This window comes from Schistocerca cancellata, chromosome 2 (genome assembly GCF_023864275.1).
Source record: "Schistocerca cancellata isolate TAMUIC-IGC-003103 chromosome 2, iqSchCanc2.1, whole genome shotgun sequence".
Lineage (NCBI taxonomy): Eukaryota > Metazoa > Arthropoda > Insecta > Orthoptera > Acrididae > Schistocerca > Schistocerca cancellata.
The window spans coordinates 255,816,303-255,840,287 of record NC_064627.1 but is presented as its reverse complement, the minus strand read 5'-3'; the positions used below and the strand labels follow the sequence as shown (position 1 = coordinate 255,840,287).

Here is a 23,985-nt window from a genome sequence, read left to right as displayed (position 1 = left end):
TGCTCGGCCTCAGTTACGTGTTTTATTTCTTCATATTGTATGTGCGTGTTTTTCTTGATTATTCGAGCACTGCCACCAGTACAGTATAAGTGTGTTGTATCCAGGCACGTTTTTCAACTATTTCAGGGCCTTTTTAGCTTGCTCACTCATGTGAGCTCAATTAGTCATGTATTTTTGGGTCTTTTACTTTATACTTAATTGAGTCTGTAGTCAACTCTTATTCAAGTAAAGCTGGACGTCTGAGAAACGGAGTTGGACAGCTGAGAAATTTAGTTGTGTAAGTCAAATAGCTACTTATTCAATTATGAAGAATTTGTGTTTGACACTGTAGAAAAACCAGTGAAGCGAAGAGAGGAACTTGATTGAAAGTTTTTGATAGTCTACATACTAAATTAACCTTTTAAACTAAAAAAAGAACATTTTATTGTGATCTTTGTAATTTTTATGTATTTTCCTTCAGGGAAATACAAGCACCAGTGGGCACGTAAAAAATGACTTACTTCAAAGTGAGGTTGGACATTTAAAAAAAGAGATTATTTTCAAAAAGATATTTATGTTTAAAAACACATTTATAAGAATATAGTCGTAAGATTGACATACATTTTAAGCTTATATTTGTTCCTCGCTCTCTTCAGAGATCGCGTCAGGAGATGGGCCGACGTCTTGTGCATTCTGATTGCTTGTTATGTTTCTAAAAAAAGCATGGTTCACTGGGGGGGGGGGGGGGGAATGTACACTATGTGATCCAAAGTATCCGCACACCCCCAAAACATATGTTTTTCATATCAGTTGCATTGTGCTGCCACCTACTGCCATGTACTCCAAATCAGCGACCTCACTAGTCATTAGACATCGTGAGAGAGCAGAATGGGGCGCTCCGCGGAACTCACGGACTCAGAACGTGGTTGCGTGATTGGGTGTCGCTTGTGTCAAAAGTCTGTGCGCGAGATTTCCATACTTCTAAATATTTCTAAGTCCACTATTTCCGATGTGATAGCGAAGTGGGAACGTGAAGGGCCACGTACAGCACAAAAGCGTATAGGCCAACCTCCTCAGTTCACTGACAGAGATCGTCCACAGTTGAAGAGGGTCGTAATGTGTATCAGGCAGACAATAGGCAGACATCAATCCAGACCACAGCTAAGAAATTCCGAACTGCATCAGCATCCACTGCAAGTACTATGACAGTTAGGCGGGAGGTGAGAAAACTTGGATTTCATGGTCGAGCGGCTGCTCCTAAGCCACACATCACGCCGGTAAACCCCAAACGACGCCTCTCTTGGTGTAAGGAGCGTAAACATTGGACGATTGAACAGTGGAAAAACGTTGTGTGGAGTGACGAATCACGGTACACAATGTGGCGATCCGTTGTCAGGGGGTGGGTTTGGCGAATGCCCGGTGGACGTCATGAGCCAGCGTGTGTAGTGCCAACAGTGAAATTCGGAAGCGGTGGTGTTACGATGTGGTCGTGTTTTTCATGGAGGGGACTTGCACCCCTTGTTTTTTTGCTTGGCGTTATCACAGCGCAGGCCTACATTGATGTTTTAAGCACCTTCTTGCTCCCCACTGTTGAAGAGCAATTCGGGGATGCGACTGCATCTTTCAACACGATCGACCAACTGTTCATAATGCACGACCTGTGGCGGAGTGGTTACACGACGATAACATCCCTGTAATGGACTAGCCTGCACAGAGTCCTGACCTGAATCATATAGAACACCTTTGGGATGTTCTGGAACGCTGGCGTCGTGCCAGGCCTCACAGACCGGCATCGATACCTCTCCTCAGTGCAGCAGTTCGTGAAGAATGGGCTACCGCTCCCCAAGAAACCTTCCAGCACCTGACTGAACATATGTCGGCGAGAGTGGAAGCTGTCATCAAGGCTAATCGTGGGCCAACACAAGACTGAATTCCAGCATTACCGATGGAGGGCGACACGAACTTGTAAGTCATTTTCAGCCAGGTGTCCGGATACTTTTGATCACATAGTGTATGTTATCAAATTCGCGAAGTCTCTCTTCTTAAGAACGGGTATAGCTTGTGGACCTTTGTAAAGTTTTTCTTGTTCAGTCAGAGCAAGCCTACGAGGTCAACCCTGCTTGATAGGTTTTACCACAAGCTCTTCAAACGGCATGTTTTCATTCAGTGTGTATTTGTACAGGATAGAATATTCATTTTCCTTATCATAATATATCCGCTGTATTTTCAACCGCTTCACATTGTCTTCATTTACATTTTTTTCGTTTTGTTACTGCCTTTGTCAAATTATTAATACTCTGAAACTCATTACCTTCCGTTCTTACTAACAGGAATTTGTTTGTTTTCCCTGTAGTTAGTATTATTCCGTACCAGTCATTTGGAGCGAAGACAGTTCGATTTCGTGCTGCTTGTTCTATGTGACCAAAGTCAGCATCATTAGGCAGATAGAGCCCCTGAAACCACGAACTTTAGATCAGTGATGTCTACAGTCGTTTGTTGTGTCAATTTCACTACAGTTAAAGCTACATTAATATTGTATATATTAATTATGTATTTACAGGATTGGGTTTTCTGTGCTTGGTAAGCAAGCAGAGATTTCTTGTGATCCCCTGCTTTCTATGGGCTCATCCCATACGTACATGTACCCTAAATTTTTCCCTGTATCATTCACCCAGAGCTTGTGACAGTAAATGTTTCTACAGAAGTATGCCTCAGACACTATCAGTTTTGGAAATGGGAGGGCTTTCTGTAAAACAGTAGTTAAGGTGCATATATCTTCATTTTCTTTTGCCAAAGAGAATTTCAGTCCTTATCTGGACCACTGTCATCACTAGCAAGAAGAATATCACGCAGTTCATCACTGTTGTATCCATGGTGCTAGTGTGTAGTTTGTCTGATTTGTTAATGAGGCTTGAGAACATTGTGGTGTAAGTCAGACTCATTTCACTATTATGTATCTTCATATTTCCGCGGCGCAAATACTGATCCATAAAATTTCGGGCGTGCGGCCGCATAAATTTGACTTCTTCTAATATTTCGGCTGTATACCGCCCAGCCACCTTCAACGTGAACCGAGGTGACTGACGCTCCAGCACTTGCTCCGTCCTTTTAAACCGGTGGACCGCACCACTGCGCATGCGGCCACAGATACACAAGACGCCAGAGACGTTAATCGGCGGCAAAGACGTATGGCATATGCATGGAAATAGATCTGTGGCTGCGCAGTCGATCCACTCGGCGATACCGATATATCACTGCGAGCTGCACCGTTGTGACGTCTTTGTGATTTTATTACAGAAATTTCCGGATTCCAAGATTTGTCCAAGCTGAAGCCGGTCTTACAACCTAATAAATCTGCGGCGGCCGAGCACTGTATTGACACTGGGCACTCAATGCTTTACGATAACGTCGAAATTGTAGCCTCGACTTCATCCTTCTGGGACTCAGTAGTGAAGGGAGCAATTGAAATTCGCTTGACGACGAATTTAATTAATAGAGATAGCGGCTTCAGCTTGGACAAATCTTGGAATACGGCAATTTCTGCAACAAAATCACAAAGACGTCACAGCTCGCAGTGATACATCGGTATCGCCGTGTGGGTCGACTGTGCAGCCATAGATCTATTTCCATGCATATGCCATACGTCTTTGCCGCCGATCAACGTCTCTGGCGCCTTGTGTATCTGTGGCCGCATGCGCAGTGGTGCGGCTTACGGCTTTGAAAGGACGTAGCAAGTACTGGAGCGTCAGTCACCTCGGCTCACTCTGAAGGTGGCTGGACAGTATTCAGCCGAAATATTAGAAGAAGTCAAATTTATGTGCCTGCACGCCCGAAATTTTATGGATCATTTCACTAATATCCGCAAGGCATTTTGTTGAGTGCTCCAAGGAGATGCTGCTACCTATCGGCTGAAGGTCTACGTTTGTCTTACTCCACTGTACGTCATAACAGACGGATTATGCTAGGCGCTGGACAGCTGGATATCTGAAAACTGCAAAACACTGTTTGTCAGTCATCCAGCTGTACTATCCCTTTCCATCCTTAATCCGTCATCACATTTGATTTGCTCCACTGCACCTGTGATGACAAGGTCGCATTACGCATGTAGCGGGAGATCAGTTCGCTACTTTAGTAGAAGTCAGAGCTGTGATCAGGGTAGTGGGTGCTCCTTGCCAAGCCAACCAGCTGGGAAAGCTATTTCACCTTTGCACACTTTCTTTCTTCCTCTTCTTCGTTTTGTTTTGGCCATCTGGGTACCACGTTAATTCGCGTCAGCTTCGTTTCTTGTGGCCTTTCTCCTTGTCCAGTATTTTTTTTATTCTCATACTTTGCAACCTTCTTCGCTTTTCTGACCACGATGATTTTGTTCTGGGTCTAGTTCTGTCCTCGAAACGCGGGGAAACGTGTTTTTTTATTTAAAAATCATTCTGCTGTACATTTCTGATTCCAATATTCCCATTTCTTCCAGATTCATTCGCACCGCTTGTAACCTGCGTACTTTGGTTATGTTGTTGACCAGAAACTCTATTAATTACTGTGTTCCTCTGGTCCATTCTAATGATGTGTCTGAAGAACACTATTCTTCTTTTGCTGATGATGTCTGATATTTTCTCTAGCGTGGTTACATTGTTATTGATAAGTTCGTCTTCTAAACTGACCGTCTTCTGTCCCAATATCCACCTGAGAATCTTCCGCTCCACAAGTTCTAGTCTCTTAGGTACTCCTGTTAGGATTTTCTGCTGCAGAAAAGGCTTCAAGGCGGATAACTGCCAGGAAATTTCTCAATTTTGCATTAATCGGAATAGTCTTCCTATTGTAGATGTTCATAGTTAGTTTGTACGATAAATTCATTTTATTTATTCGTTCTTCTATGGCTTCCTTTTCTGTCAGTCCAAGTTTTATCCGTTCCCCCAGGTATTTAAAACTCTCCACCTCCTGAAATTTCCTTCCTTCTATTGTCATTCATAGAGAAAATGACACAATCTGGCAAAACCTTTTCTAACCACATTACTTTGCCTGCATTTCCACTGCTACTAAACTCTGTTAGGGAAATTTTCTTTCTTTAATTTTCTGAGGAAGGCAAAGAGTTTCAAGGAACTAAACGTGGCACATACTGCGTGGACAATACTTTCCAATACAACGACGTTGCTCTTTCCCAATGATTTCTGATTTCAAAGCAGCGAATCCCAAAGTATAATCCGTGTGACTTTACGATCTGTAAGTCTTGCAAGCACTCTGCTATGAAGTCGACGGTTGACTCTGGCAAAACTTCGATCTAATAAATGATAATCATACTCGTAATTTCAGTTTTTCTGGTAGTCGGAAAAAAAGCAACCGGACATTAGGTCAGGAGGTTCAAGAGTTCGCAACCACTGGAGAGAAATTTGTAATAAAATTTCGTGACGAATTACTCCTTTTTAACACTGACAATACCGATCTAGATAATAAAGGACCGGCATACCATTCATTTTTATTTCGGTCACTGAAAAAAGTATGCATCACAAACAATGTAAAAGTGTCACTCAAGACCCCTTGTAAAATACCTGACTGACATAGATACACACGAATGAATGAAATTCTTTTTCAGCAGCAGAACAGCATCACCTCTCGCTCTGATCTTCAGGACATCAGAATGGCCCCACCTACGCTCTACAGCAACGCGCTGAGCACTCCTAGTCGCTTCGTCCGCCTTATAGCCAATATTATTGGAGTGGAGCTGAAAATAGTGAATATACAAGAAATTACTAAAGAAATGTGAACACCGGAAATGCTCGAGGTAAGGTTTCTTACTTACTTCAGTGGTATTCCATATACCCCGTCTGTCCAAAAGGTTTCGAGATTGGATTATTAAAAAATATAAAAAAGTTAAGACGATGGTTTTATAGCCCAGTCAAATTGCAGATATACCTTGCAAAAGGTGGGGTAGATGGAAGTGATGCTCATACCTGTCTCAAGTGCGCTAAAGTGCGATATTACAAGTATTACACACCCAGAACTGTCAACATTTTTTAGTAACTGACAGTGCATTTTAATTGTAATAAAGCTATTTATTTTTAATGTCAACTGTGTGGCCTTTATACACAAGAATAATTACCTACCTAATTAGGTTGCCTATTGCACTAATAATAGTTCAGTTTCCTGAGACAATTTATTTTGTGTGTGTGTGTGTGTGTGTGTGTGTGTGTGTCTTAATGATGTATTTTTATATTTATAGTTTTACAAATACTAGGGCTGAGGTGGCCCATAGTGAACTTCAGGTAGTGATGTAAGAATCACAATAGTTGGGTGCCCAGCAATCCTCATGTTGCATACAGAGAAATTGAATACCTGAAAGTGAGGTGGTAAATTCCAACATACAGCATGATGTATAATGTATTTATACTACACAAACAGAAACTGAAAAAATAGTGTTCAAAAATAAGGTATCTTGCCACTTTGCTCGAAATTTGAGAAATTGGTATTTTTTGACGCGCTGTAACGCCTTAGATACTGGGAGTAGAATAAAATGGTAACAATCAAATTTGTAGAGGATTTTGTGCTCTTTAAAAAATAAAATAGACGTTAAAGCGATAGGAGCAAATGAAACTGAGATATTTTGAAAAAACTGAAAAAAGTCCTAATTTTCGAAGTTTTTTGACTGCAGAAAGTTTTCCCAAGAGAAATTTTGTTGGCAAAACTTGGTTTTCTAACCTTTCCAACAATATTAACGAGTTAAAAAAATAAAATATTCTACCCCACCTTTTGCAAGGTACAGGCTTTTTTTCTGACAGTTTCACTGGACTATTAATAATTCAAGTGTTCTACATAGTCTTCCCCACACTTCATTAAACGAACAGAACGTTATACAACCATGTCCTTATTCAGGATGTTGTTCGCTTCCGCTTTACATTCACATCTTAATTTTGTCTTCTTCAAAAGTTGGAGGACGTCTTGAACATTTTATTTAGAGACGTTTAGTTCTTAGTCCACTGCAAAACAAGGACATATATACACTTACGGCCTGATGTTCATTACTTAACACTGCCTGCTCACAACAGACAGGTCGAAGTTGTTGTGTCCTACTTCTTGGACTCTGAGGTGGCTAGTAATGAGTTAATTAGAGCGTTCTGAATAAGAAATACTATTAATTACAAAAATGATTTAACTTTGCTCGTCATGGTCGGCTGTAGCTATGAAGCTGTACACGTGGACTTGCGGATTAAAACACACTGAAAGAGTCACGATTACTGAGTGGCTAATTGATACAAGTTCAGAATGGCCGTACTGTGGCTGCACTACAGACACTAGAAAACACAAATTCGTAGACGGTTGTCTCTTCACTCCCTGACAGTTGACATGGCCTGCAGCATGGCCTGCAGCATGGTAAGCACTTCGATACGAACTTCCTGGAAGTTGGCAGGATCCGACCTCGAACAGAACTGTCCTTCAGGTCTCTCCTGATGCTAGTTCAGGGCAGAGGCGAGGCGGTGGGGTCTTATAACCACGGGAGGCACGGCTTCTTCCTAGCATGTCATTGGCGCCTCGTGGTACCGCTTTGCTGTGCAGTATCTTTGCGGTGGTCGAAATTTCTTGCGCCGCTGTCGATACTCGACGACACTGCAGAAGGCACATCTGTTCTCTGCAGTTGTTAGTTCAAGCTCCCATCCTAATTTCTTCACTGACGTCGCTTATACCCCCAGAATAAATTCAGTCCTGTAACTTTTTGGACGGACGGTAGCATACTGAAAAATTAACTTCGAAGTCTCTTTCCATTGTGCACTAGTTATTACTGGATTGCAATATAGGTATTTCTCAGAGCAGTGTCATTTGACAGTATTTACTTTTCCTCCTATTGTTCATCTTTTGCATCTGTTTCAGAAATTCCCGCAGCACAAAATCCCAGCGCTGGAAGACAATGGTTTATTCATTTCTGAAAGGAGAGCTCGAATTAAAATATGTGAGAAAATGAGAGCACATTGATAAGTCTCTGTTATATGATTAGTCTCGTAAAACGGAGAAAAGAAGTGTCAATAAATATGTTTTCTCTGTATGGAACCTCTAACTAGGTCGGCACTGGATGAGGCAGTAAAAAGTTAAGGAAAAATAGTGTGTATATGTTTCCAAATATGTAGATTCTCCTAATATTTTATGCGGGGGAAATGGAATGCCCTATCTGGGTAATGTAAAACCAGGTCGTGTATAAGGTACATTATCTCAGAAAATACGCAATAAAAATTATTGAAATTTTAGGAATAATAAATACATTCCTTGTGTATTTGCTGAAGTTATAGGAATTTAATATTATCTCTTGTAAATGAGGATATAAATGTTTTTCTCTGAGACTGATTTTTTTCTTTTAAACGTCAGTCCTATTTGCCTGATATAATGTTAAATACATCTCTGTTAATATTAAAAAAGCTTCAGCATGTGATGCAAAATGTGTGTTCAAGTTTATCCTGAAAATTTCAGTTTTCTTTATTGAGTAGAAAGAGAGAAAATGTACCTTTTGTATCGAAAAAATAAACCTATGGAAAACGAAGTCAAAAGTTGAGACATAAAGACATCTTGTCTTGGCACGTTTTTTAGTTGATCTTGCATACCTATCGTACATTTTTAGCTTGTTTTCTGCGTTTATCAGTCTCTCGCTATCCAAATTTCTAATCGTCTCAGCAGTGCAACACTTAATCCTAGAGATTGCAGCATTTCACATTTACTGATGTTGCTCTGATTGAAACTAGCAAAGGCATCATACACCCCACAAAGCGGGTAAGAACACAAACACACTTTTGGGTAAGCGAATCAAAAGACCATTTTCATAGACTCGTTTGCATTTTGTGGTCTCCCATACAAACACTTTCGAAGTAGATCAGTGTTTGCCAAGTCTCTGAATACTTGTTTTACTGGCTCCGTAACTGCAAAGGCAGACTCTTTCGATAATTATATTTTTCACCAGTTACTAAACCCTTATTATATTTGCACTAGCTTTGCCCCACTGCCAGGCACATCCGTGTTGAGATTCATCAGTGTTGGACAGTGTATGAAAATACACTGACCATACAGCTTTCTTCATTGGTTCTACACAATGAGTAATTTGGCCTAACTGCTAAACCATAATAATCTTGGAATTTCTTTATAGGCTGCATTGTCAGTTCATCTTTGACACCAATTGGTTTCTAAGGCAAGTTTTCCCTAGCGACGACTTCAGTTCATGAAGACGAGCCCCCATTCTCTTCTACACATGCCCCACACACTCAATTTTCTTTATTTCTAGCCAGTCCCCATATGGTTTGGATGCCACAACTTCATTATAGGCTCTACTGTTTCCATAACCTAAGTAACTGATGTAACGTACATCATAATACGGTTGAGTGCGTTCAAAACGTACTCTTACCACTTCCATGGTTCCACTTGTACCAATAAAATTTCCTGTGCAAATGTCTACATGAAGTTGCTGTTGTCTTTCTGGATGTCAAAAAATTTGAGCACTATAGAAACATCAGTCACTTTGTCACACTTGTGGCTGTGAGGACACCGTTTTTCGAAACGTACATTTAGTATTCGTATGTTTGCTTCTAAATGTAGTGTGCCATATATTGATGTCCATGGCATGCATTACGCACTATTTAAGAAATGACTAACGTAATATGGTGGCTTAAACCATTTTAACCCTTATCCGTGAAGATGATCCAAGACTGAAACCTGCTGATATTTGGGTTTAAAATAAAAGCAGCTGATTGCTGAAATATGCATTTCATTCATCCTTTTTTTTAATTTTTACTCTTCCCTTCGTTAAACATTAACCTCTGATATTCTTATTACGGCCGTGCTATTGCCATGTACCTCGTCACAAAGTATGGAAAGGATGACTCACTCACCCGAAAGACCTCAACAAACGTGTACTAGTTGATCAGAGGCTATTTTTCGATGTGGACCTATACTCTAAAATTACGCAAGTTTTCGTAAGTAATATTCGCTTAAAATATTACTAGAGTAACTACTTAGGTTACTGTGTAATGTTCCTCAGGATGTACACTACTTTTAATTTTTATCTGCTACTGCATGCTTCGTCTCTTTCCATAGCACATCTAGATTAGAGATTAGATTAGATTAGTACTTGTTCCATAGATCATGAATAAGACACTTCGTAATGATGTGGAACGTGTCAGGTTAATAAAAGGTGTCTATACAAGACATTACATTACACAAAATATTACATGACACTTAATATTTTTAATTTTTTTGTGTAGGTTGGGGAAATTACCCACTTACTATATCCAAAAATTCTTCTAATGAGTAGAAGGAGTTGCCATTAAGAAATTCTTTTAATTTCTTCTTAAATGCTATATGGCTATCTGTCAGACTTTTGATGCTATTAGGTAAGTGACCAAAGACTTTTGTGGCAGCATAATTTCCCCCTTCTGAGCCAAAGTTAGATTTAAGCTTGAGTAGTGAAGATCATCCTTCCTCCTAGTGTTGTAGCCATGTACACTGCTATTACTTTTGAATTCGTTCGGATTGTTAACAACAAATTTCATAAGTGAATATATATATTGTGAGGCTACAGTGAAGATCTCTAGCCCTTTAAAAAAGTGTCTGCAGGATGATCTTGGATGAGCTCCAGCAATTATTCTGATTACACGCTTTTGTGCAATGAATACTCTTCTACTCAATGATGAATTACCCCAGAATATGATGCCATACGAAAGCAGAGAATGAAAATAGACGTGGTAATCTAATTTTCTCAGATGTATATCACCAAAATTTGCAATGACCCTAATAGCATAAGTAGCTGAACTCAAACGTTTCAGCAGATCCTCGGTGTGTTTTTTCCAGTTCAACCCCTCATCAATGCATACACATAGAAATTTTGAATATTCTGCCTTAGCTACCGATTTATGATCGAAGTCTATATTTATTAATGGTGTCATTCCATTTACTACGTGGAACTGTATATACTGCGTTTTGTCAAAGTTTAATGAGAGTCCAATTGCAGAGAACCACTTAATGATTTTCTGAAAAACATCGTTTACAATTTCACCAGTTAAATCTTGTCTGTTGGGTATGATAGCTATACTTGTATCATCGGCAAAAAGTACCAGCTTTGCATCTTCGTGAATATAGAATGGAAAGTCATTAATAGATATTAAGAACAGCAGAGGACCTAAGACCGAACCTTGCAGCACCCTATTCTTGATTGTTCTCCAGTCTGAGAAATCATCAGTTTTTTGCATATTATGTGAACTGTTTATTTCAACTTTCTGCACTGTTCCAGTTAGGTATGATTTAAACACATTAATACGGAATGATCCTATGACCCAGTACATTCATCATCTCATTACTGATTCTCAACTGAACTTTTTTCAGAGTTCTCTTTTTGAATTTCCACCATACATACAACTCCAGCATAGATATAATTTAGCGATGGACAAGGAATGATTTTAACTATGCAGACGAACTGGGGAAAACCATCGCTGATGGGATAATTAACAAATGAGATCTATTGAATATAAGTCCCTAAGTGCTAATATCCACACAAGGGTCATTCCACTTACATCAACCCGGACGCTGCACTGTCGCGCTAGGTCACCTCACGTCACTGATGCTATTATGCTGTTAAGTAGAGCTGCTTTCTGGTTTATCTGCTCACTGATAGTTGTCCTGTCCACGACGCCCCACAGGTGAGGACTGATGACGCCCCATCCATATTCTGTACTCTCACGAGGGATTGAGTTGCAGGGTACGAATGAACGTAGCAATCCATGGGTTTCCGAGCTTACCTTGATTGGACATGGGTTGTTCCTTATTCTCTGGAAACAACTCCTGCAATTTATTCCTATTGTTCAAAATTACACTTTGGAATTCAAACGCTTCTGACAATTACATCAGCAAAAGTCTTGTGGAATTTTCAGTAACTCTCTCTTCCATGAAAGAAGCAATACAGTAGAACCAAGCTAATCCGATCTCAGATGGTCCGACTTCTTGCTTGCTCTGACCATCCCATTTCTGGTGTTGTTGACATACACGGGCCGCTGCTACAGTCAGGTCTGGAATCGTCGATGACCTACCATAGATCAGTGGCCAGTTGGTCGTTGCTAGGTGCGTTAGCTCAGTCAGTTTTAATATGAAATAACTTGTTTCTGACTCGATCATAAGTGTTAATGTGCACGCGTTTGTTTTGAAATTTAGTGACAGTGTTCTTCTTACACATTAAAGCGTGCAATAATAAATCATGCCACCATCTAAAACTTAAACATGTGACGCTTTCTTTACAATTGGGCGTTGAGCCCAGTCGTATAAGTGGGTGGGTCAGTACAGCTGACGTTGACTGGACAACAGAAGCAGAATTAAATGACGACCAGCTCATTGACTCTGTAGCTCAACAACCGATGAGAACGAGAAAGATGATGACAACGAAGGAAATGAACCTACGGCTCGAGTATAAGCGGCGTTCAAAACGAAAAGAGCCGGAGGTGCAATTACAGACACCAGGACCTGTATGTTAGAAGTATTGACCCTGGCTGTTGTGACACTTGTCCCACTGTGACACAAGGCGGAAAATTCCCGGTGCTGCTATGTTAACCAGTTCCGCACATAGAGCTGGACGTCGTCGTCCGAGGTGAATCGTTTTCTCCTCAGAGCTGACGTTTTTCTTTGGCCAAGATGGCTCCCTTCTGATTCATTTCCTGCAGTACGTGACAACAGTGAATACCCAGCATTACTCGCAAACCTTGATCACCCTTCGCCAAGCGATCAAATCGAAACGACCAGGTAATCTCACCTGTGGGGTGATGATGATGATGAGCGTTTGGCGTCATTGGCCGGGAGGCCCCTCGCGGGGCAGGTCCGGCCGCCTTGGCGCAGGTCTTATTACAGTCGGCGCCACATTGGGCGACCTGCACGCCGGATGGGGATGAAATGATGATGAACACAACACAACACCCAGTCCCTGAGCGGAGAAAATCTCCGACCCAGCCGGGAATCGAACCCGGGCCCGGAGGACGGCAATCCGTCACGCTGACCACTCAGCTACTGGGGCGGACACCTGTGGGGTCATTCTGCTTCACGACAATGCAAAGCCTCATACGGCCAACATAGTCGTGGCACTCCTGCAGTAATTCGAATGGGAGGTTTCGCCACCTTCCATTCAGTCCGGACCTCTTTCCCTGTGATTACGCCATTTTTGGTCCCGTTAAAAAGGCTCTGAGGGGCAATCGATTCACCTCGGACGACGACGTCCAGGTGTACGAGCGGAACTGGTTAACATCACAGCCCCGGGAACTTCATCAGACAGCCATTTACCACCTTGTGTCAGAGTGGGACAAGTGTCTCAGCAGCCAGTGTCAATACTTCTATCATACAGGTACTGGTTTCTGTGATTATGCCTCCGGCTCGTTTCTTTTTGAATACCCGTTGTATCACGCACAAATGCTAAAAATGAATTTGATGTTGTCCTTTAACAAATCAAACGAAGTCCTACGTGTAGCCCAACAGACATTTCGTGGATTGGGAAATAGCAGAACATCGCAACAAAATCAAGGTTGTCGTCTGCTAAACAAAAGAACATTACAGACTTTTTTTCTTCTTCCTTAAGAAGAGAACATTTTTTTGCTGTGCAATTTCTCACGTTTTATACAGTTAAGTGCCAATCGGTTGCGTGTCAATGCGGCACTATAATACGGTGTATACAGATGTTAAAATTCACTCACAGTAACAATATCTAACCGTACGATACATACGTAGTTTGCCGTAAAGGAACTAGTGTAAATTACACTCAGACAATACTTCCAGTTGAAAACTGAAGTCACACTATACTGTATTTACTGTATTGTGATGTTATGGGTTTATTAAAAGTGTTCCTCTTATAATCCCACATATTTTGGGTTTCAGCCATGTACCCGGTACCATAGGGAACCGATAAGCGAGGTTCTACTGTACTATCAATAACTGACAGTAGAATTATCGCAATAGAACTAGAATTATTCTAGTTGCTTCTACTCATTTACTTTTACTTGGGCATAAAACCCTATGTTGGAGCTAATTTCTTCCGTTCATAACAAACGTCGAGGGACTGTGTACCGAAGACGGAGTATCTCTCCGTACACTTTCCCTCTCCCTCATCTCAAAAAGTCAATTCTATGTTTAAGTACTTTCATTTTGGAGAAGGTATATATCTTCCTTAGTAGGACTTCGTTTCAAATATTATTTAAAAAGAAACGCCAGTAGCTGAAAATAAACTGCCAGCGTTATTCTCTGATCCTATAGTGTCTACAATGAAAACGGTAGGCAAATGAGAAGAAACTTTCATCAACATCAGGGTCTTCACTATCACTATAGAAATAAATGCCTTTTCGTTACAATTGTTAATTAACGATACTCCGTGAAAAATCGTTCCTGTCTATAGATAAATATGTGGGCAACTGAAATTTGCACTATGTTTAAGTGATATTTTTCACTGCGCGAGAGTTTAATTGACCAAATTTCTCAATAGCGCTTATGAATGGCATACAGCTGTGAAGTTTATTCTTAGATTAGTAAAATCCAGTTGCATAAAAAGCTATTCATCATTTGTAGAACAAATGTTGTTATTAGTATTCCGCTCCAGACCTTTCGCGAATGGAACACTCTTCGTGAAGTGTTTTGGCTCTATTTAACACCTAAGTTGAACTTTTGTGACACTGGCGTTAATGAAGTAGCGTCTTACTAGTCGAACAGCAAAGATTTAAAATATATATATATATATATATATATACCCTAGCCGAGCCTCAGGTACAGGGCGGGTCGCAGGTGGCGGATAGCGAACGATCCATCAGATATGGTGGACAGCTGCGAATAAGGGGAAACCCAAATAAGCAGTCCCGGACCGAGGCGGCAGCATCACGAGGGTGTGGGAGGGTGACTTTTGGCAAGGGTCACACTCATTCAGAAACCACAGAACCCGAAGACGTTGCTGTGTCATGGCGAGTAAGTGCCGCCATTACAATAAGCACTGTCAACACCCAAATCCAGGACGCGTCTGAAGTGGGAACCATCGGCATCCTGGTCAGCGTCTGTTCACACAATGTGCGGCTGGTCATAATGCCCCAGGAACTAACAATCCCTGGTTCTAAACACCCAGTGGAAACACTGGACCAACTTGATTACAAGCAAGTATGACTCGTGCAAGTAATAACAACATTACCCCAGGTGGTAACCAATCCACCCATCAACAGATGGCAACCAGGAATTCTGATTCTGGGGAACCTGGACTTACACGATTACATCAGAGAAAGTCGGAGCTCTCTGGCAAACTTCCACTTAAAACACCTACATACATTGGAACCTTTAACATAAATACATTAATCCAACCAGGAAAACTTCTAAACCTTACAACAGAACTTGAAAAGCAAAAGATAGTAATACTAGCTTTACAGGAGACACGTTTTACAGATGAAGAAACATCAGATTATGGCAACTATCGCATCTTTAAGAGCAAGACGGATAAACGAATCGGAAGAGGAGCCCCCCATCTCGGGATGGCGTTTATCATACACAAGAGCGTGCTCAGCTCCATCAAGGAAGTTTCTCCCGTAAATAATAGGATAATGACGATGCGCTTACAATGTGCCAACAAAACATACACAATGGTTAATGTTCATGCTCCCACAAACGGAGACAACAAGAAAAACCCCATAGAAACAGAAAAGTTCTGGGAAAATTTGGAGAATATAATGGCCAAGATTCCAAAAGATGATACAAAAGTTCTACTCGGCGATTTAATGCCCAAATTTGTAGAGAGAAAATCCACCAAAAAACCGTAGGCAAATATCCTGCACATAAATTTACCAATAAAAATGGTACAAGGCTCGTCGAACTATGTAAGCAGAATAACCTGAAGATAATGTCAACATCTCTAAGAAAATGTCCAAGAAAACAAAAGACATGGAGATCTCCTATACAACAAATTGGCGAGTTTCAAATAGATCATGTGGCTATTTCATACCCAGTACAAAAAGAAATTTACGACGTCCAAGTACGCAGAGGAGCAAACATTGATTCAGACCATTACCTAACTAGAATTAAAATCAAGTTTACAGCACGAAGAAGTCATCAGAAGAAAACAGAAATACAGAAATATGACACCAAGAAGATTAAAGAATCTAAAGTAAAAGAAGAATGGGAGAAGGAAAAGGCAAACACATGGGAAGAATTTCATTCTAAAATCACGCGAATAGCTAAGGAAACTATTCCCTTGAAAAAGATATTCAAACACCCTTGGTGGGATTCAGACTGTGAAAATGCACTGGAAAGGAGAAAAAAGGCATTTCAAGAATATAACAGTAAAAAATCACAAGAAAGTCTACATTTATTTAACGAGGTTAGAAAACAGGTTTCAAAATCTATTAGGCAAGCAAAAAGGAAGTACACAAAGGCACAACTGGATGCCATAGAAGAAAATTTCCAAAACTATAATACAAGAGACTTCTACAGAACTTTCGCAGATAAAATACGAGGATATATCCCTCAAAACTTATGTTTCAGAAAACCAGATGGTAAATTAGCCCTAACAAACCAGGAAAACTGTCAAGTATTGGCTCAATATTTTTCTAACCTACTAAATTGCCCAGAACCTAGTTTAAGGTTTCCCAAAGAAATCAGTGCCAACGCTCAACCGGATTCATTACCACCAACACAGGAAGAAATCAAATGTCACATTAAAAACTTAAAAAATAATAGAACATCTGGCGAAGATGGCATTGTTGCAGAGCTATTAAAAAACCTAGGACCAAGGACGTTGCAAGAGCTCACAAAAATAATAACAAAAATATGGGAAACAGAAAAATTACCAGAGGATTGGAAATGTGCCCTTATTCACCCGTTACGTAAAAAAGGAGACAGAACAAATGTCAATAACTACAGGGGAATCTCACTTTTACAAGTCACCTACAAAATTCTCTCAACATGCCTGCTGAAAAGAACACAAGAGCAGCTGGAACGCCAAATTGGTGATTATCAAGCAGGCTTCCGCCCCGGTCGCTCATGCATAGAACAAATATTTAATTTAAAGACAATATTAAAGCACAAAGCAATTAGAAATGCCCCCATAATTTGTACATTTGTAGATTTTAAGAAAGCCTATGACTCAATTGACCGCCAATCTTTGTTTAACATTTTAGAGGAACTTGGACTTGACTCCAAAACACTAAGGCTTATCAAAGAATCACTGACAGACACTGTATCTAAAGTTAAATTCAGGGGAGAAATCTCTGAACCTTTTCTCATAAAAACTGGAGTACGTCAAGGTGACGGGCTATCTCCACTTCTGTTTAATATAGTCCTGGATAAAGTCATTAAGGAATGGGAAAAAGAATTAAAAAATCAATCCTACTGGAAACCAATCCATCTTGGTAGAACCAAAGACAACGTGGAGGTATCTTGTTTAGCATTCGCGGACGACTTGGCCATACTTGCAGATGATGAAGAAATCGCCACCAAACAAATAGAGATCCTTAAGGAATGCGCGGATAAAGTAGGTTTACAAATTTCGTGTTCTCCTCGAACACAAAAGTCAGACACTACTGCGCAGTAATTAAGCCAGCAGCACTATATGCTAGTGAAACGCTCACACTCCACACAAAATGTGACTTAGAAAAAATACTAAAAGAAGAACGCAAAATTATGAGAAAGATTTTAGGTCCAAAATTAACAGAAGAAGGATACCGGATACAATCAAGAAGAACCACAGAAACTATATCAAACCTGGCAGCAGACATAAGAAGGCGAAGATTAAAATTTTATGGACATGTAACTAGACTTCCCCCCACACGACTCACCAACAGAATTCTCACTTACATAGAAAAAGTCAAATCAACAACACCATGGATTAGCCAAGTAAAATTAGATTTACAAAAAGCAAATATTGAACTTAAAGATGTCAAAGATAGAAAAACTTTTAGAAATAAGGTGGAAAAGTGGATTGTATTGTCGGAGAAGGAAGCACTAAAGAGACCAGGAACAAAATGGACAGAAGAAAGAAAAAGAAAACATGGAGAACGAATGAAAGAAGTATGGAAGAAACGACGTCAGAAAGCTTTGCGTGATCCTTCTGGGTCCATTCGCGATAAGTATATATATATATATATATATATATATATATGTGTGTGTGTGTGTGTGTGTGTGTGTGTGTGTGTGTGTTTCGTATACTTTTTGAGTAGCATCTGAGATTTCAGAGCTGTGATTTTTCTGCCTACAGGTGCCAAAGTTTCATGGAAAGCAGATAGAACCTAATGACATTGACAAAGCAAAGGAAGGTTTGGAGACCCTGGACCGAATGCTTGACGGCAAACAGTGGCTGGCGGGGGACAATGTTACCATTGTCGATTACAGTATTGCTAACTGTCTATTATCGCTAGAGGTAATGCATGCACACGCAATCACTCGATGTTGTGATTCGTGCTTTTCCAAAATAGTTAATAAGCGAGGTATTATGGCTAGTATTCATCATCCATAAAAATAGTTGTAAGAGTTGGAAGGTAGCACAATAAGTACGGCATTCAAGACGAGATCATAAAGTTCTGCGGATTTGTTCGGGCGATTGTCGAGCCTCGTACTGTAAAAAAACGTATGACTATTGCTGGGGTGTGTGGAATAATTTTAGGGTGACTGGCCTCTTTGCGAGTGATATCATTACCGTTGCTGCTGAGGTGTGGAAATAAATGTAGAACAGAGGTAACAAAGTATAACTATTGCCACTCCATGAAACATAGAATAGCAGTTTTACAATCGCTTTGAAAATTAATTCCGCACCACCAGATCTAAGAGAATATAGCTATACTCTGCAGTACTTAAGAAGCCGGACCATTTTTCAACCATTCTTTTCATTCCCTTCATTAAGGAGACTTACTCTCTTTCCTAGCACCCAGCCGTAGAACAGGGATAATTGTTCTCCTCCGGACTAGATATGTCCGTAAACGACAACTTCAAGGAATCGAGAACACTATTGTCGAGAACCAAAAGGAATCGAATATACATGCGGGACCCGAGAACTTCATCAAGTACAGCCGATCACCTCTTGTTTCATAGTAATAAACTTGGACATTTGCGTCCTTATAAGTAGTTAAAAAAGGATGTGTACTTTCCAGATACTATGCTGCTATATCTGAAGTGCTACAAACAAGAGTGAAATCGTACATTATAAGGAGTGTTTGGAGAAAGATAAAACAGAATTTGCTTGTGTCAGTGCTGCTATAATCGGTTTCCGTTGTTGTCTATATGTTTTGCAGTTAAAACTACTGCCAAACTCAATGAGTTTTTCACATTGAAAAATGTGTATTTGCATTGCTATTACGCTGACTTCACCATGAAAATTCGTAAGTGAACTGTTAGTACATTGCAGCTAATTTTCTTTAATCACTCTCACGCAACCAATGTAGTACCTGCTGCATTCCTAGACAAACTGAAAATAATGTCTGAGGCATTTGTATGATCTGGTTCTAGTCTTTTATTCCGTTATGTCTGTATGTGTATAAGAAGATGAATGATTTCTCAGAACATAATGGGCTGAAAAAAAGTCTCGTTTTTTAGTTCCTGACAGATGATCCGGAAGAGTTCTGTTTGTTTCCAAGTATTTACAGAAAACTCTTTCCTGCTAAACATGGAGACAGATGTTATCAGGCATGTTATCACTCGGCATAGTTGCCCCGAAATTGTGGATTTGACAATAACCGCTTGTTTTCGACACATGCAACCCTTTTCCTCATAGTAATTTAGTTCAGACTGGTAATTAGTTTGGCTAGTAGGGCTCCAAAACGGCAAGAAATATATATGCCTACATTCATTTGAATCTGCTTATCATTACGAGATTGCGCTTCCCCTGGTATGCACAAGTTCCGTCACAACGTGTTTTCACAAGCAAACAACACATCGAATGAAAATCTGGTGGTAGTTGATACTGTTATTCTGATCCGCACAAAGGGTGTACTCAGCACTGACGCGTATTAAATTCCATACGCAAACAGGATTTGAACCTGCGACCGCGGCTACGTTAATTGTTGACGTTACCCTGAAACCGCAAACGCGAAAGGCTCACCACACAGTAGAGGCCGTATTCCCCCTCGTTTTCGTAAGCGAGATTGACTAGCGAAAATGCTGCCTGGAAGATTACGGTGTTCCGAGAATCGGTCTCGATAACGAGATGACCCGACACACTCGGCTGGCCGCTTGCACTAACGCCTCGGCCTCATGGGGCGGTTCTGGACCGACGTCGTATTGTGTACGGCTTTCCGACTTACAAATATACTAGTAAGGAATGCACACGTGTGACATGTCGTAGTAGTGGTGCTGGTATGTATGGATCCGTTAGGGAAAACTTAAGACACATTTCGACAGAACTAGTCACAATTGAGACATTCGGACGAATCAGAACCACGTAGTTATAAATGTAACACTGTCAAAGTTTTCGCGTACCAGCGCTATTTATCAATTCATCAATTGCGGCACTCAGGTTACTCAGAAACTGTCATGTAACAACAACAAGGGAAATCGTGAAAGCTTGTGATGGAACGGGAAATGAAGACTGAATATGATTACATGAAGATAAAACTATTGTGGGTCTCGCCTGAGCGTTAAAACCAAGTCACTCAACTCGTTGCAGCAGCAAGAATAGCTAGCTGAATGTGTGTGGGGAGTGGGGTGTGTATGTACTCACAGTTCTTTTTATATTGATATTTCTTTTGCCAAATGTTTCGTTTTTCCTGTGTAACTGCGCATACTTGCCAAGGCTTCTCCAAGATTTTCGATGTCGGAAATTTCGTAGTTGCTCTCCCACACAGAAACGTCAGCCTTTCGCGGATTTACTTTTGAATATTTCCTTTGTATTTATTTATTATATATTTCATTTGTATTTATTTCTTTTATTTAGCTACAAACTTACTCCACTGTTACTTCGTTCCTTGACGAAATAGCACGTTTAATTGTATTCTTCATGTTCTCCGTTAGCATTAAAATTGCCTTCAACGAGGGCCAGGTTCTTGTCATATTAATGTATTCCACAGCTGATTTTGTAACGTTCGTTTTCAAAGCTAATTGGGTAACTTTTCTCGTTTTATTTTTCTTCGTTGAAGATGTTTCATATTCGCGATGACGCTGTAAAGGAACAATGTTCGAGAAGGCAAAGACTATGGACTTAACGAACACCACAGCGAACAATGTGAGAGAGCTTCTGAACCTATGATTAAAATAACAATCGAGATCGCAATAACATTCGTTTATTATTATAGGTTATGTTGAAGCCATCCTCACATTTTTTAGGCGCCCTATGCTGGTGCTGGCGATTCCTCGGTTCTTCATGCCACACCACGGTTTTTCGTTGCACCACCTGAAGAACCGAGGAACCATCACCACCTGGCATAGGGGGCCCATAAAGTCTGAGCAATGCTTCAATATAAGCCGAAGCTGGTAATAATAAACAAATGTTATCGCGATATCGACTGTTGTTTTAATCAAAGTTAGCACCAAATCGCTGCACTCATCAGACAATGTTGTCTAATTTTATCGATTACCGATGCGATCTGATAAAGCCTATCTGTATTCAGAACAGTGCAGGTCCTGTCACGCTCACTTGGAGCACACTCGACGTTACTTTCGTTCCTGCTGAACGTTCTCCATCTAGTGTAATATACTGGAGTCTGTTAGTCAAATACACTGCCTGATCAAAAGTATTGCGGAACTGACCACCAGATGTCACGAGAGGCGGACTCTCAAATATAGGAGGTGGGGATTGTTATGTTTCAGTAAGGAGGCAGTAAGAGCAAAATGGATCCGTCAGGAGAGCTCAGTGATTTCGAACGTCGACTTGTCACTGGATGTCACCTGAGTAACAAATCCATAAGGTATATTTCAGATCTTTTTGGTGAATTGTCTGTGAATTGGAAATGTGAGGGAACAAGCACAGTTAAAGCATGACCTCATGTGCTTACGGCCAGGGACCGTCGAGCATTGCGGACGGTGGTTGTTTAAGATTGTATGAAATGAACATGAGCTTCAAAAAATGATATCGGCAGTAACACAATGACTGTGCGTTTTGTTGTGGGGGGGGGGGGGGGCCGCGGTCATCAGTCTTCTGACTGCTTTGATGCGGCTCGCCACGAATTCCTCTCCTGTGCTAACCTCTGTGCGTAGGGAGTTAAAAAAGAATGCGGTGCAATGATCGGGCAGCTCCTCACAAGCCATACATTTCCGTAGTCAGTACTAATTGACGCAAAGGGTGATGTAAAGAGAGACGCCAGTGCCCAGTGGATGACTAGTAAGAGTGATTTGAAGCGATAAACCACGATATATCTGGCGGCAAACCTCTTGAGGAACAATGGGTTGCCATTCCCTAGTGTCCCTAGAAAAGTTCAAGACGTTATAAAGACGAACAAAGGATACATCCCATATTAATGTTCACTAATAATTATCTGGATACTTTTCGTCACATATTGCATCCATCGGTCCAATCACATATCTGCGGAGAAATTTCGTATAGTAATTTAATTACTCAACGACATGGTAGGCCTACAGTTTTTAACTTTCTGAATTCTAGGAAAATGGAATTAACCTACTTACCTGTATTTATGTTTGAAAGACATAGTGATTGAATAAAACACACTAAGTGTCAAGTAGTTTTCCTTGATTTCTTGATGATGCTTTGAGAAAAACTTCTTTTGTTCCACGAACTTATAATTTTGAGCTTAGAATGTACTCTAAGAAATGCAACAGATGGACGTCAGCTACTCTGATCTGTAACTCTATCTGTCCATTCTTTTGTCCTTTTAAGCAGTTGTGATATTGTTTCTCTGCACATTTTTCCAATGTAGGAAATATAACCAAATTGCTATATCTCACTGATAGAGACATTTTTCTTTAATTGTGCCACATTTAGTCATCTTACAGTAGTATAGTCTGCAGGTACTGATAAAAAAATTTTATCGTCTTATTTCAGCTGAATCCAGAATCAGGAGTTGATCCGAAGATGTACCCTAACAACAAGGAGTGGCTTTCACGAGTCGAGACTTCTAACCCAAAATATGTGGAGCACCTCAGAGAATTCCGTGAGAATGTGAAGCAGTTACTGCAGCGGAGGAATACATAAATACAAACAAAAGTTGGAAATGTACCACATAATAAACAATACTCTGTTAATGTTTTAATCGAAAAAGACTTTTTTTTTTCCTTTTTCCGTTTAACACTGAACAAGAACAACCGCGCTTGAACGCCTGCCCGCATTTCGTGGTCGTGCGGTAGCGTTCTCGCTTCCCACGCCCGGGTTCCCGGGTTCGATCCCCGGCGGGGTCAGGGATTTTCTCTGCCTCGTGATGGCTGGGTGTTGTGTGCTGTCCTTAGGTTAGTTAGGTTTAAGTAGTTCTAAGTTCTAGGGGACTTATGACCACAGCAGTTGAGTCCCATAGTGCTCAGAGCCATTTTGAACGCCTCCCGCAACTTGACAGAAATGCAAAATGCGGATAATTTATTTATTTCCAGAATGAGATTTTCACTCCGCAGCGGAGTGTGCGCTGACATGAAACTTCCTGGCAGATTAAAACTGTGTGCCGGACCGAGACTCGAACTCGGGACCTTTGCCTTTCGCGGGCAAGTCCTCTACCAACTGAGCTACCCAAGCACGACTCACGCCCCGTCCTCACAGCTTTAATTCTGCCAGTACCTCGTCTCTTACCTTCCAAACTTTACAGAAGTTCTCCTGCGTTACAGGCGACGAGATTTGGTGTTATCAGTACAGCCAACTAAAAGAAAACACTGTGCGAAAATTCACATAAAGCGTCAACGCTTTGATGGCGTAATAGACATTCAAGCCAATGTGACGCAGAAGGTGAACCACATCCCAAAGAAAGACTTTTCTGGCAGTTTTACATGATGCTTTGTACCCAAGTGGGTGGATAGGCGGGGAGGGGAAGGCATACTAAGTACGAGAGTGGTTTGAAAAGTTCTCGGAACGGAATAGAAAAAAATTACTTACATCAGTGAAACTTATTCTAATTCTCAGTGTAGTCTCAT

The 23,985-nt window shown here is 40.7% G+C and overlaps 1 pseudogene; it reads left to right on the top strand.

Moving 5' to 3' along the window:
- Window positions 1–5,611: 5,611 nt before the first annotated feature.
- On the top strand, window positions 5,612–23,065 carry LOC126152989 (glutathione S-transferase D5-like; annotated as a pseudogene).
- Window positions 23,066–23,985: the final 920 nt, after the last annotated feature.